The 15,406-nt window shown below is 33.5% G+C and overlaps 1 protein-coding gene across 1 annotated transcript in view; it reads left to right on the top strand.

Moving 5' to 3' along the window:
- EYS (eyes shut homolog) overlaps nucleotides 1-15,406 on the top strand; it is a 280,871-nt gene that overhangs the window by 242,771 nt on the left and 22,694 nt on the right.

Below are 15,406 nucleotides of genomic sequence, written 5' to 3'. Positions count from 1 at the left end.
TTTAAGTAGACTGAAATATAGTATGTGTATATTCTATCTCCTTTTCTCAGCTCTTTATCATCATTTCTGACATAAATCTGTGATTGGGCAGAAAAGGGAATAAGAATTACAGGCAGATGATGGCCACTATAGAAATGTACTATAAGAATTGGAGTGTCAGTGTTTTGTTGATTTAACAACACTATATTTTGAATAGGTTTACTGTCAGAAAATCTGTTTATCTTTGTATCTGTATCTTTGTATCTGTTATGAGAATCAAGAAATGAATTTACTTCACTGATTGTCAATAACTAAATTTCCTCAGCCAGGTATCACCTGAATTCTAACTCCATTTATGTTTCTAGCTGGCCTTCACAAAATCAGTATGTCTTTTTTGCAAGCATTTCATCTCAACTTGCAAAATTCTGACAACGACTGAGACTCTTAAAATCAGGTGCAAAGTTTAATTACATAGTTGTACCCTAAAGGTGTGATATTACCTAATTAAATTTTCATGCAAAGAAAATTAAAATGACTCCTTCCAATTAAACAATAAATAAGGAAATGTAAAATAAGTTCCAGCTTTAAAAAAATTATGTGCCTCTCATTCTTTTTTTTAATTTAAATTTATTTATTTTAATTGGAGGCTAATTACTTTACAATATTGTATTGGTTTTGCCATACATCAACATGAATCTGCCACAGGTGTACATGTGTTCCCCATCCTGAACTCCACTCCCACCTCCCTCTCCATATCATCCCTCTGGTTCATCCCAGTGCACCAGTCCCAAGCATCCTGTATCCTGTATCAAACCTGGTCTGGCGATTCCATAACATTCTAGTAGGCCAATCACATACTTTTAATACACATTTTCAATTGCTTTAACAATGATGTTAAGAGCTCCGTGGTATCATTCAGGGTAAATGAGCTAAACTTCAAATGATTCTAATTGACCTAAAGAAGCATATTGCCTTGAATTTCCTCATTTTATCCTAATATAAAAAGTAGATAAAAGAAACACCTGAAGGGAATATAAAGCTACCTAGAATCACCCCCAAATAGAATGTTGTCATAAAGAATTTTGGGATTTTTAATATGGTTCAACTTGGTCTCTTTTATGAGGACCAAGAGTTAGAATATGTCTTAAAATCATATCCAACAAGAAGTGGGCTATTTCAGCTCATGACAAGTTAACATATTTCAAAGCTTTATTCATTTTGTATTTGAGTACTATTAACCTAGCACATTTATAATTGTTTTCAAATTAAAAGTTAATCAAATACATATATTTATCTTTAGGGGAATATTTTTTTTATTTTTAAGTTTATTTATTTTAATTGGAGAATGCATATATTTATTTTTAAATATTTTTCATGTAATAAGACTTTCTAACCACTTTAAAACTGTATTTATAAATAATACAATTTAATCAAATTTCTAAAGCTAGAATGTTTGCTTTTGAAAGACTGCCTCAAAACATCCAGCGTAGCTTTAAAAAAAGTAAAAGTAAAACCATTTAGTTGATTATATTTTGAGCCAAAATCAGAGGAAAATCATGTCACCCCAATGACAGTTTATTAGAAGGAATACCCAATAGTTGCAGAGGTTTATATAGACAAAATCAATATTCACATGATGGTATAAAAATTATTTAGATACTTGACTAATAAAGTACATTTAAATTTTTCATAATTTGGGAAAACAAGTTTAATTCTTAAGTTTCTGTGCATAAAAACAGAAATCAGTGAGATAAAGACTGATTATTCAAAAATATTACTGGTCTTTTAGGAAAATATATTCATTTAAATATATATATTAAGAGATGGAAAAGATACTTAGTAGAAATAATATATTTGTGGTAGCAAAATGCAATGCAAAAATAGGTAAGCTGGAATAGCAAAATGCTAAAAAAACAACAAACTTGATTTTGTATTAAAGCAGATGAATGATTACATATTAACTAAGTTTTCAACTACTTGCTGCTGCTGCCAAGTCTCTCCAGTCGTGTCCGACTCTGCGCGACCCCATAGACGGCAGCCCGCCAGGCTCTGCCCGCCTTGGGATTCTCCAGGCACGAACACTGGAGTGGGTTGCTATTTCCTTCTCCAATGCATGAAACTGAATTGTGAAAGTCAAGTCGCTCGTGTCTGACTCTTTGAGACCCCATGGACTGCAGCCTACCAGGCTCCTCCGTTCATGGGATTTTCCAAGCAAGAGTACTGGAGTGGGTTGCCATTGCCTTCTCCGTTTCAACTACTTAAGCAAATAAAAAAGGATATTTCAGCCACTCTCAGCCTGTTAAGGATGCACTCTTCCTGGGATGGTAATACTATCAGAAATGTTTGACTTTACATGAAAATCAGTGTCAGTTAGGAAACTGAAAGTGCTGTGGAAACAAAAATATATTTTTAGAGAAGTTGAGAGATTGTTCTTTCACTAGAAAAGGTGAAACTTAGCTATAGCAAAACAAACAAACAAACACTGAGTAAATGTTATCTAGAAAAATAAAACAAACTAATAAATTAATTATTTTATTTAATGGTATACCCTATTGCAAGAAGTTTATACTAGAAATTTGAATAAGGATGCTGGATTTACAAACTCATTTATTTGATCAAATGTAAGACAAATGAATGTTATCTAGTCTATGAAAAATAAAAGGGAGATACCCACTTAAAAAAGGAAGAGTTTTAAGATTATTGTAAATGGTAAGGGTAATCATTTCTCCTCTAAGATTATCAAATACCTTTCTGAAACTGAGTAATATTTGGCATTCAAGGACATAAAATGTATGACACAACCACTGGGTTTAGTATCATGGCAAAGACATTTGTGGGCTTCCCATCTGGCTCAGGTGGTAAAGAATCTGCCTACAACACAGGAGTCCGCCTGCAATGCAGGAGACCCAGGTTCAATTCCTAGGTCTAGAAGATCCCCTGAAGAAGAAAATTGCAATCCACTCTAGTATTCTTACCTGGAAAATCCCATGGACAGAGGAGCCTGGCAGGCTACAGTCCACAGGGCTACAAGAGTCAGACACTACTTAGTGACTAAACCACCACCACCAAAGACATTTTTAAACTGGCAGATGGAAGTTGATTTAAAAGTGAACAGTCATACCTATTTAATACTTTGAGACTAATTTGATTAACTGTTTGAATAAAAAAGAATAACCCCACTCTTTGAAGATTTTCCATGCCTTTTCTAATTTCCCTTATTTATTTAAAGCAATGGTAGGAGTTTAACAATAGACATTGAATTAAAGAAACAGAAACAAAGTCTGTTAAATGAATAAATACAAAAGTCAATTGGAAGATATTATGCTTCATTCATACTCATTTAAATAATTGATATGGAATAATGTTAACAAAATTCATACATTATAAATTTATACATTAAAGTTTTGACATGTATAAATTTAAAAATATTTAATGTATAAAATTGAGGCTTTATAAATTTTAACAAAATGTATTCATTAACCGTTTGGACCACAATCAATTGTGGAAAATTCATAAAGAGATGGGAATACCAGACCACCTTAACCATCTCCTGAGAAATCTGTACACAGATCAAGAAGCAACAGTTAGAAGCTGACATGGAAAAACAAACTGGTTGAAAATTGGGAAAGGAGTATGTCGAGGCTGCATATTGTCACCTTGCTGAATTTAGAGTATATCTTGTGAAATGCCAAATTGGATTAATCATAATCTAGAATCAAGATTTCCAGGAGAAATATGAATAACCTCAGATGTGCAGATGACCCCACTCTATTGGCAGAAATTGAAGAGGAACTAAAGAGCCTCTTGATGAAGGGGAAACAAGAGAGTAATCAAGCTGGCTTAAAACTCAAGCCTCTAATTAAAATAAATTAATTAATTAAAAAAAAACAGCATTCAGGAAAACAACAACAACAACAACAAAAAAAAAAGACCATGGCATCCAATCCATTACTTCATGGCAAATAAATGGGAAAACATAGAAACAGTGACAGATTTTACTTTCTTGGACTCCGAAATCATTGTGGATGATGACTTTAGCCATGAAGTTAAAAGATGCTTGCTCCTTGGAAGGAAAGCTATGGCAAACCTAGACTCTGTATTAAAAAACAGAGACATTACTTTGGCAACAAATGTCTGTATAGTCAAAGTTATACAAAGTTCCAGTAGTCACATATGGATGTGAGAATTGGACCATAAAGAAGGTTGAGCACCAAAGAACTGATGGTTTGAAATTGTGGCACTAGAGAAGACTTTAGAGAGTCCCTTGAACTGCAAGGAGATCAAATTGGTCAATTGTAAAGGATATCAACTTTGAATATTCATTGGAAGGACTGATGCTGAAGATGAAGCTTTAATTCTTTGGCCACCTGATGTAAAGAGTCGACTCACTGGAAAAGACACTGATGCTGGGAAGATTGAGGAAGGAAAGAGAAGGGGGCAACAGAGGATGAGGTGGTTTGGTAGCATCACCAACTCAATAGATACATGTTTTGAGCAAATTCTGGGAGATAGTGAGACAGGGAAGCCTGGTGTACTGCAGTCCATGGGGTTGCAAAGAGTCAGACATGACTGAGTGGCTGAACTGAAACAACTGTAAAGTGAAATTATATGTTTGCAGTATGTGTATATTAAATTTATATTTATACACTTAATAAATATATATTTATTTAATTTATTATACGTGTATATATATACTATTTATAAGTTAGATTTTTTTTAACTCTCAAATAGGAATTTTTATGGCTTTATGGACATACAATTGACATGTAGCATTGTACAGATTTAATATGTACAACACAATGATTTGATACATGTATATGCAAGTCATAGATTTGTTTCCAAACCACTGAAGTAAATCTGAATATGGCAATACAGCAAGTTCCACAGATTTGGGGGGATTTTCAGTGTACATAAAATTTATATTTATACTGTACCAAGGTCTATTAAATGTGTAATAGTGTTATGTCTAAAACAATTGTGAATAGTTTAGTGAGGAAATACTTTATTGCTAAAAAATGCTATCTGAGCCTTCATCAAAATGTAATCTTTTGGCAATAGTAACATTAAATATTATTTTTAATATACATTTATTTATTTTAATTGGAGGCTAATTACTTTATAATATTGTATTGGTTTTGCCATGCATCAACATTATTGATCTTAGAGTACAATAAGAAATATAATAATGATGAACTAGTTTGGAATATTGATAGAATTACCAAATTGTGACATGAGGACTGGAAGTGTGCTAATGCTGTTGGAAAAGTGGTATTAACAGACTTGACCAATTCAGGCTTGCCACTAATCGTCAATTTATGAAAAACATACATCTGTAAAGAGCTGATTCATTGGAAAAGGCCCTGATGCTGGGAAAGATTGAGGGCAGGAGGAGAAGGGGATTGACAGGGGATGAGATGGTTGGTTGGCATCATCGACTCACTGAACATGGGTTTGGGTGGACCCAGAGAGTTGGTGATGGGCAGGGAGGCCTGGCGTGCTGCGATTCATGGGGTCACAAAGAGTTGGACACGACTGAGCTACTGAATTGAACTGAACTGTTACATCTGTGAAGCATAGTAAAGTGCAGTATACAAGGAGTACCTGTATTGTGAAATAATTTCCATGATAATGTTAGTTAGGACCTTCATCAGCTCACATATTCACAAGTTTTGTGTGTGGTGAGAACTTTGACGTTCTAACAACTGATTTAGCAACTTTCAAATATACAATAGAATATTGGTGACTATATTCAGCATAATGACCGTAATGTGCATTACATAAGTACATCTCCAGAACTTATGTATCTTGTAACTGGAATTTTGTCTCTCTTGACCACTTTAATCCATTTTCCTCTCCCTATCCCAGGAAATCAACACTAACCAGGAAATCTGCACCTCTGAGTTGTTTTTTTTTTCCTTTTCTTTTCATTTAGATTCCCCATTTAAGTTAGCTCATAGAGTATTCATCTTTCTTCGTCTGACAAATTTCGCTTAAAAAATGCCTTCAGGTTCATCCATGTTGCTGTGTATAGCAGGATTTTCTTCACCTTTATGGTGAAATAATATACATGCTTTATTAATGCTAATATATAATATTGTTATATAGAGTATGTTATAAATGTTATATCATATATAATGCATATTATTGTTTATCGCATATATAATAAATATTCTACTAGTATGTTGTATATCATATATAAGTATCTTAATTGCAATATACAAGTTATATATTATATATGTTATTATAGCATATTGTAATATTGTATAATTGATATTGACATAATATAATGTTCTAGATTAACATAATTATATATATGATTATTTAGAGTACAGTACACTATAGTACCATAAATATCATATGATACAGTATAATACATACTATATATATGTCTTATGTCTTATATATCATATATAATGATATATATTATATTGCACATAAAATATTTATAAAATATTCACATAAAATTCATATATAATTATATACTTTAGTGATGTATGTAATTATAAATAATGTATATGGTATGCAAATATATACACACATATGATACAATATATTTTATCATATTTTATGATACATTTATCATACTTTTAATTATGTAATGTATGTAAGTCACACATGGTTTACATATATTACATTATTTTATATAGTATATGACTACATATATTATGTCAGTTTAGTTCAGTTGCTCAGTCTTATCCAACTCATTGCAATTTCATGGACTACAGCATGCCAGGCTTCCCTGTCCATCATCAACTTCCAGAGCTTACTCAATCTCATGTCCAATGGATTGATGCCATCCAACCATTTCATCCTCTGATGTCCCCTTTTCCACCTTCAATCTTTCTCAGCATCAGGGTCTTTTCCAGTGAGTCATTACTTTGTATCAGGTGGCCTAAGTATTGGAGTTTCAGCTTCAGCATCAGTCCTTCCAATGGATATTCAGGACTGATTTCCTTTAGGATTGACAGGTTTGATCTCCTTGCAGTCCAAGGGACTCTCAAGAGTCTTCTCCAGCACCACAGTTCAAAAGCATGACTTCTTCAGCACTCAGCTTTATTTATAGGCCAACTCTCTCATCCATACATGATTACTGGAAAAGCCATAGCTTTGACTAGTTGGAACATTGTTGGTAAAGTAATGTCTCTGCTTTGTAATATGCTGTCTAGGTTGGTCATAGCTTTTCTTCCAAGGAGCAAGTGTCTTTTAATTTAATGGCTGCATTCATCATCTCCAGTGATTTTGGAATCCCCCCCACAAAAACAAAACAAAACAAAAAGCTTGAATCAAGATGGCCAGGAGAAATCTCAATAACCTCAGGTATGCAGATGACACCACACTTATGGCAGAAAGTGAAGAACAAAAGAGCCTCTTGATGAAAGTGAAAGACGAGAGTGAAAAATTTGGCTTAAAACTTAACATTCAGAAAACCAAGATCATGGCATCCAGTCCCATCACTTCATGGCAAATACATGGGGAAAAAATGGAAACATATATAATTATATGTATTAAATATACTGCATTATACATATTGTATTAAATATGCCTGCATAGTCGTGTTTGACTCTTTGCAACCCTATGGACTGTAGCACACTCGGCTCCTCTGCCCATGGGATTTTCTATGTAAGAATATGGTCGTCTGTTGTCATTTCCTCCTCTGGGAGATCTTTGAGACATAGGATCAAACCCATATTTCCTGTATGTCCTGCATTGGCAGGCAGATTCTTTACCACTGATCTGCCTGAGAAGCCCTAATAGTAAAAGCATTATTTGTAAAACATATAATATTATATAATTATTATATATGACTATGGTATATAACCATTATAAATATCATTATATACTTAAAATGTAGAATAGCTAATTATATACAGTTATATGTGTATCAGTAGAACATATATATAATATATAATATTATATATTGTTTAGGCTTTCATCATGTCGCAAATGGTAAAGAATCTGCCTGCTATGCAGGAGACCCAATATATATTATTTATATATATATTGATATATAACACAATTATACAATATATAATACATAATATATAGTATTAATTAGTAATATACAATATATTAATATACAATTATACATTTTGTATTATGCATCATATTAAAATTTGTGACATATGATCTTATCATGTGCCACATATATAATGTTTATCATATATTTATTATTACTAATATGTGCAATAATATATAATATATATCATATATAGTCTTTGTTTTTGAGTAATAGTGGACACTTAGTTTTCTTCCATGTGTTTGCTGTTGTTAATAATGCTGCAATGGACATCAGTGTGCATATATCTCCATGAGATATAGTATCTTTTCATTTCCTTTGTATATATACCAAGAAATGATATTGCATGAAAACAAAGTAGCTCTATTATTCAGGTTTTTTTTTTTTTTTTTAGGAATGTCCATACTGTTTTCATAGTGAATATACAAGTTTACATTTCCATCATCAAGTGCCCCCTTTTCTTCACATCCTCACAGACACACAGTCTTACTGTGTTTTTTATTTACTTTTCCCTGGTGATTATTAATGCTGAAAATCTTTTTTATTTACCTAATAGCTATTTGAATATTATATTTGAAAAAAATGCCTATTTAAGTTATTTTTCTCTTTTTAAAATTTGATTTCATTTCTAGATATATGGGTTCTTTATATGTTTTGGATATTAGCCTTTTTTTCAATTATGTGGTTTGCAAACATTTTCTCCCATTCCAGAAGTTGTCTTTTCTTTTTGTATGATGTATATTTGCTGTACAGAAACTCTTTCATGTGATGGACCTCAGTTATTTATTCTTACTTGTTTTTTTTTTTTTTTAATTGTTCATTTGGGATCATATATACAAAATCATGGCCATTGCCATGACCAATATCAAAAATATTTTTTCAATATTTTCTTCTAGCAGTTTTGTTTGTTGTTTTAGGTCATATTTAAATCTTCACATAATTCAGGTTAAATTTTTTGAATGGTAATGTATAGGAGCCCAGTTCCATTCATGTGCAGATGAATATCCAGTTTTCCAAATGACTTACTGAAGAGACTATCTTTCCTGCCTGAATAGTCTTACCTCCCTTGTCAACTATTAGTGGACCATATATGGATGTGCTAATTTCTTGACTCTCAATTTTTTTCCATTGTGCTGTCTGTTTTTAAAATAGTACCACTCTATTTTGAGTACTATGCTTTTGTAGTATAGCCTGAAATCAGGAACTGTTATGCTTTCAGCTTCATTCTTTCTCAGGCTTGAAGAATTTTCCACAGTTTATTGTGATCCACAAAGTCAAAGGCTTTGGCATAGTCAATAAAGCAGAAATAGGTGTTTCTCTGGAACTCTCTTGCTTTTTTTGATGATCCAGAGGATGTTGGCATTTTGATCTCTGGTTCCTCTGCCTTTTCTAAAAGCAGCTAGAACATCTGGAATTTCATGGTTCACGTATCGCTGAACCTGACTTGGAGAATTTTGAGTATTACTTTACTAGTGTGTGAGATGAGTGCAATTTTGCAGTAGTTTGAGCATTCTTTGGCATTGCCTTTCTTTGGGATTGGAATGAAAACTGATCATTTCCAGTCCTGTGGCCACTGCTGAGTTTTCCAAATTTGCTAGCATATTGAGTGCAGCACTTTCACAGCATCATCTTTCAGGATTTGAAATAGATCAACCGGGATTCCATCACCTCCACTAACTTTGTTCATAGTGATGCTTTCTAAAGCCCACTTGACTTCACATTCCAGGATGTCTGGCTCTAGGTGAGTGATCATACCATCGTGATTATCTGGGTCATGAAGATATTTTTTGTACAATTCTGTGTATTCTTGCCACCTCTTCTTAATATCTTCTGCTTCTGTTAGGCCCATACCATATCTGTCCTTTATTGAGTCCATCTTTGCATGAAATGTTCCCTTGGTATCTCTAATTTTCTTAAAGAGGTCTCTCATCTTTCCCATTCTGTTGTTTTCCTCTATTTCTTTGCATTGATCCCTGATGAAGGCTTTCTTATCTCTTCTTGCTATTTTTGGAACTCTGTATTCAAATGCTAATATCTTTCCTTTTCTCCTTTGCTTTTCACTTCTTTTCACAGCTATTTGTAAGGCCTCCTCAGACAGTCATTTTGATTTTTTTCATTTCTTTTACATGGGGATGGTCTTGATCCCTGTCTCCTGTACAATGTCACAAACCTCCATTCATAGTTTATCAGGCTCTCTGTCTATCCAATCTAGTCCCTTAAATCTATTTCTCACTTCCACTGTATAATCATAAGGGATTTGATTTAGGTTATACCTGAATCATCTAGTCGTTTTCCCTATTTTCTTCAATTTATGTCTGAATTTGGCAATAAGGAGTTCATGATCTGAACCACAGTCACCTCCTGGTCTTGTTTTTGCTGACTGTAGAGCTTCTCCATCTTTGGCTGCAAAGAATATAATCAATCTGATTTCAATGTTGACCATCTGGTGATGTCCATGTTTAGAGTCTCGTCTTGTGTTGTTGGAAGCACATGTCTGCTATGACCAGGATGTTCTCTTTGTGACACTCTATTTGCCTTTGCCCTGCTTCATTCTGTACTCCAAGGCCAAATTTGCCTGTTACCCCAGGTGTTTCTTGACTTCCTACTTTTGCATTCCAGTCCCCTATGATGAAAATGACATCTTTTTGGGGTATTAGTTCTAAAAGATCTTGTAGGCCTTTATAGAACCATTCAACTTCAGCTTCTTCAGAGTTATTGGTTGGGGCATAGGCTTGGATTACCATGATATTGAATGGTTTGCCTTTGAAAAGAACGAAGATCATTCTGTCATTTTTGTGATTGCATCCAAGTACCGCATTTCAGACTCTTTTTTGACCATGATGGCTACTCCATTTTTTCCAAGGGATTCCTGCCCACAATAGTAGATATAATGGTCATCTGAGTTAAATTCACCCATTCCAGTCCATTTTAGTTTGCTGATTCTTACAATGTCGACGTTCACTCTTGCCATCTCCTGTTTGACCACTTCCAATTTGCCCTGATTCATGGACTTGACATTCCAGGTTCCTATACAATATTGTTCTTTACAGAATCAGACCTTGCTTCTGTTACCAGTCACATCCACAACTGGGTATTGCTTTTGCTTTGGCTCCATCCCTTCATTCTTTCTGGAGTTATTTCTCCACTGATCTCTAGTAGCATATTAGGCACCTACCGACCCGGTGAGTTCCTCTTTCAGTATCCTATCATTTTGCCTTTTCATACTGTTCATGGGGTTCTCAAGGCAAGAATACTGAAGTGCTTTGCCATTCCCTTCTCCAGTGGACCACATTCTGTCAGACCTCTCCACCATGAACCGCCCATCCTGGGTGGCCCCACAGGCATGGCTTAGTCTTTAGTGCCAACTAATTAAGACTTGTACATGTAATACTTCTATTAGAGAATTGCAAAAGAGAATAAAAAGAAAGTAAAATGATCTGAAACCCAAGTATATGGGTTTACGTCCTGGTCTTTTGAGAACTGAAGTATACGAACTTTTAACAAATCTCATAAATGTTATCTTTTTATCTGAAGTATAAATGAAATATAAAAGGATTTTATCAAGGATGCTAATAATTCAAAAGCAATGAATTGGACAAAGCTTTTGAACTTATTTGAATAATGATAACTTATACATATTCAAAGTGGTCTCTTTCCCTCTGTCTCTCTCACACACACAAACACAAACAGTGCACTGGAGGGAGAGGGAGAGAGGTGTGCTAGCCCTATTATTAATATCTTTATTAAAGAAAGAGAAGACGACATCTCTATATTTTTAATACAGTTTCCAAATCCTGGTATAAATGCTTAAAATGAATATACATAGAATCATTAGGGGTTCAATATGTTGCAATGATAGTTATAAGCCATGATTTGGGTTTGTAGTATCTTTGAAAGGGAGAAGTTTAAGATACTTATACAGCACAGGAAACAGAATATCTAACATAAGTCATTATCTTCCCTAAGAAATATAGCTGTTAAGTCAACAGCGAGTTGTTTTTAAATCCTCTCATACCATCAATCAAAATTATTTCCCTTTATAAAAAAAAAAGCCTTAAGAAATATTGATCAAAAGCTATGTCACATGATATGTCAGATCAGTTGGTTAGGGCTAAAAAAAATGTACAAATATATATTTTGTGTCAGTCAAGGAGAAGTCACAAAACTTTGGTATTGCAAAATTTGTTCTCACTAATGTAACATATACTGACATGTTATATAAGAAATAAATTGCTTTCCTTTTTATGGACAGTTTTCTTGATTCTCTTGCTTTTTTTTATTGTCATTGTGGAACTGCTTCATCATTGTCTTAATTTCACTGTTTACTTACCAAAATTATGCTTTCACAACCTTATTGAATTTCAGAGTCAGTTCAAGTTTAGTTTTGTAATATGTGACAGTTAATTAGTTTGCTGTCAACAATAAGATAGATGTTCACTTTCAAATGAATGTTTATTTATCTCCACCCCTGGCACCTCACTGAATTCCAAAAGAAATAACACAAATGCTAGATTGTTTGCCATTTTTAATTTTTATATATAAACTGGGCAGTTAACTACAGGAGGGACTAACATTGCTATTTTCCATGTTTAGTTTATTAGCAATTTATAAACACCTATAATTAACTGCAATAAATGTGTTAATTTTCTTGCAGATATGCAAGCTATTAACTATAAGATTAGAGCTAGCTTAATACAGTTGATAGATATATCATATGTGAAACAATGTTCAGCAAATGTGTTTTCCCTCACTTATAGAAAGAGGAAATTTTTGATAAGTGCATTAGGTTATGTCCTGGTAATCTCCCACAAGGATGTGTATTGATACACAAACACATATTTCAGAGGTCTAGAACAAAAGAAGATATTTTTCTCTCTCTTATCATATATCAAATGTATCTCTGTTTTTCATCTTTCTTCATTTCAGGAATAATGTTTTGAATATAATCAATTTAGGGCAGTCAACCATCCCAGTTTGCTGAGGACTGAGTGCCTTCATTAGACACAGGGATTTCAATGCTAAAAAATTAAGTCCCAGACAAACAGGTGAGTTGATCACTGTAAATCCACTTTAGCAATGCAAGTGAAATCATTTTATTTCAGAGGAGTCTTATTTCTATTTCTGTGATCACAAAGAGACAGACATGCCTGAGTGACTGAACTGACTGGTATTTCTATTTAATGATGGAGTTTGAAACTTATAAATGATGATATATACTTGTTATTTAATTCATGAATTCATTTGTAAAGAATTAATTCCAACAATTAATTTGGAGAGAATTAAAACATCAATTTACCTAAAGGATCACTTCTGTGTAAAATTGTGAGTCCCCTTTGGTCCAAATAAAATTAATGGAGAAAAATTAGTATTACTTCAGTACCTGTGGTCAACCTAGAACTCTAGATAACTTAATGACAGAGAGTACTATTAATTCTATTGGAAATTAATTGTGATGTTAAAAAAAGAGGTCACTTTAGAGCAACTGAATTCACAAAGACGCTGATCTTGTCATACAAATGATTTTGAATTGTTAAATTATATTTCTCTTAGGCTTATGAAAATTAATAAAGTAGTGTTCTAATGGACAATAAGTATTACGTTATTAACCATGTCCACATGAATTCAGAATGATTAATTTCTTCCATTAATGGCATTTTCAAAATTTCTACTCAAAAAGAAAAGAATCAATTTATTTAAAGCCATCTTACTTGGAAAAAGTACCACTGTGCAGAAAAATGTTTATAAATTCATTGTCAAATCATTAAATAATTTCCAACAAAAAATCATCTGATCATTACAGAGTTGTCACTTGTATAACATTCTCCACAATATGACAATTATCCCTAAGGAGTTCACCTGGAAATATGGTTCTTCCAACAAACTAAAATGCATCCACCGAATTTCAAATCCACCTCTTCTAATAAGAAGAGCTACACTATATTCTCACGGTTTCTATTTTTACTTGGGTGATAGAAAGCTCAGAGCTATTCAGAGATGAAGATTTTAGTTTACTTGCCTGAAAGCTTCCACTGTTCAATCCCCCTATTTTACTTTGCGTTCATGAGTGCTCAGTCATGTCTGATTCTTGAGACACTATGAACTGTAGCCCACCAGGCTCCTCTGTCCATGGAATTTTCCAGGAGTGTATACTGGAGCGGGTTGCCATTTCCTTCTCCAGGGATCTTTCTGACCTAGAGATTGAACCTACCATATCTTATGTCTCCTGTATTGGCAGGCAGATTCTTTACCACTAGTGCCACCTGAGAATCTTGTATTTTTATTTGCTAATGCTCTATTCACCTACTTTCTTTTATTTTCTTGTTGTTATTGCGTGTGTGTTAGTATGAAGTCTGACATGAACACACAAGCAATGACACAATCCACTGATATTGAAGGTTGGTTAATACCATTTTTAGAGTTTATATTCCATATCTTAGTATAAAAATGATGGATTGAAGCTTTCAGTGATCTTAAGTCATTGACATATATTATACAACTTTGTTCTTTTGGTGGACACTTAAAGTAATGAAATGATAATTTTTTTCATATTATTTCTAATCTTTAGTGTTGATTTTGGTTAGGTATATGGTTATTTATTAATTTATATAAAGACTAATACTGTAAGATTCATAGTTTGTCTAGCCACTAGGAATTATATACTATGAATCTAGGTAGAAGACTGTCATAACCTGAAACAATGAGAACAAAGCTTGCTTAGTATAATAATTGCATTAAAGGAAATGTCAGATGCTAGTGGTTCCTTGTTTCTCATGATTCAGTTGTGCTTCCCTCTGCCAAACTCGGGGAATTCACTTGTTGGAAATTAAGAGAAGTAGAAATGACTTCTGGCCTGTTCTAAACAAAATATATAGCCATAGTCTCTCTCCAGGGCTGAAATTTCTCTTTTGGGATGTCTTATGTCATCCTAAGGTTTCAGTGAAGTAGCATGTGTTAAAACTTAATGATGGTTTGTGTGTGTGTGTGTGTGTGTGTGTGTGTTGTCCAACTCCCTCCCACCTCATGAACTGTAGCCCACCAGGCTCCTCTGTCCAAGGAATTTTCCAGGCAAGAATAGTGGAGTGGGTTGTTCTTTCCCCTTCCAAGGCATCTTTGTGAACCAGAAGTTGAGTCTGTGTCTCCTGCATTAGTAGGCAGAGTCTTTACCACTGAGCCACCTGAGAATATAATGATGCCTTGAGTGTGAGTAAAATTGTTTATATTTAATTAATTTTATTGTGGATATAACCATATATGAATTCTATCTTTGAAAATACTAGAGATTGCTATGCATAAATCATATTATTAGAAGATATGACCTGATCATATTAAATATTTTCAAATAATATACATTTAAAAATCCAAGTTTGAACAGTGACCATGAAGAAAGATGGTATAGAAAGAGAAGTGAAA

Source organism: Bos javanicus, chromosome 9 (assembly GCF_032452875.1).
Source record: "Bos javanicus breed banteng chromosome 9, ARS-OSU_banteng_1.0, whole genome shotgun sequence".
NCBI classification, from domain to species: Eukaryota; Metazoa; Chordata; class Mammalia; order Artiodactyla; family Bovidae; genus Bos; species Bos javanicus.
This window is presented reverse-complemented; position numbering and strand designations above follow the sequence as displayed.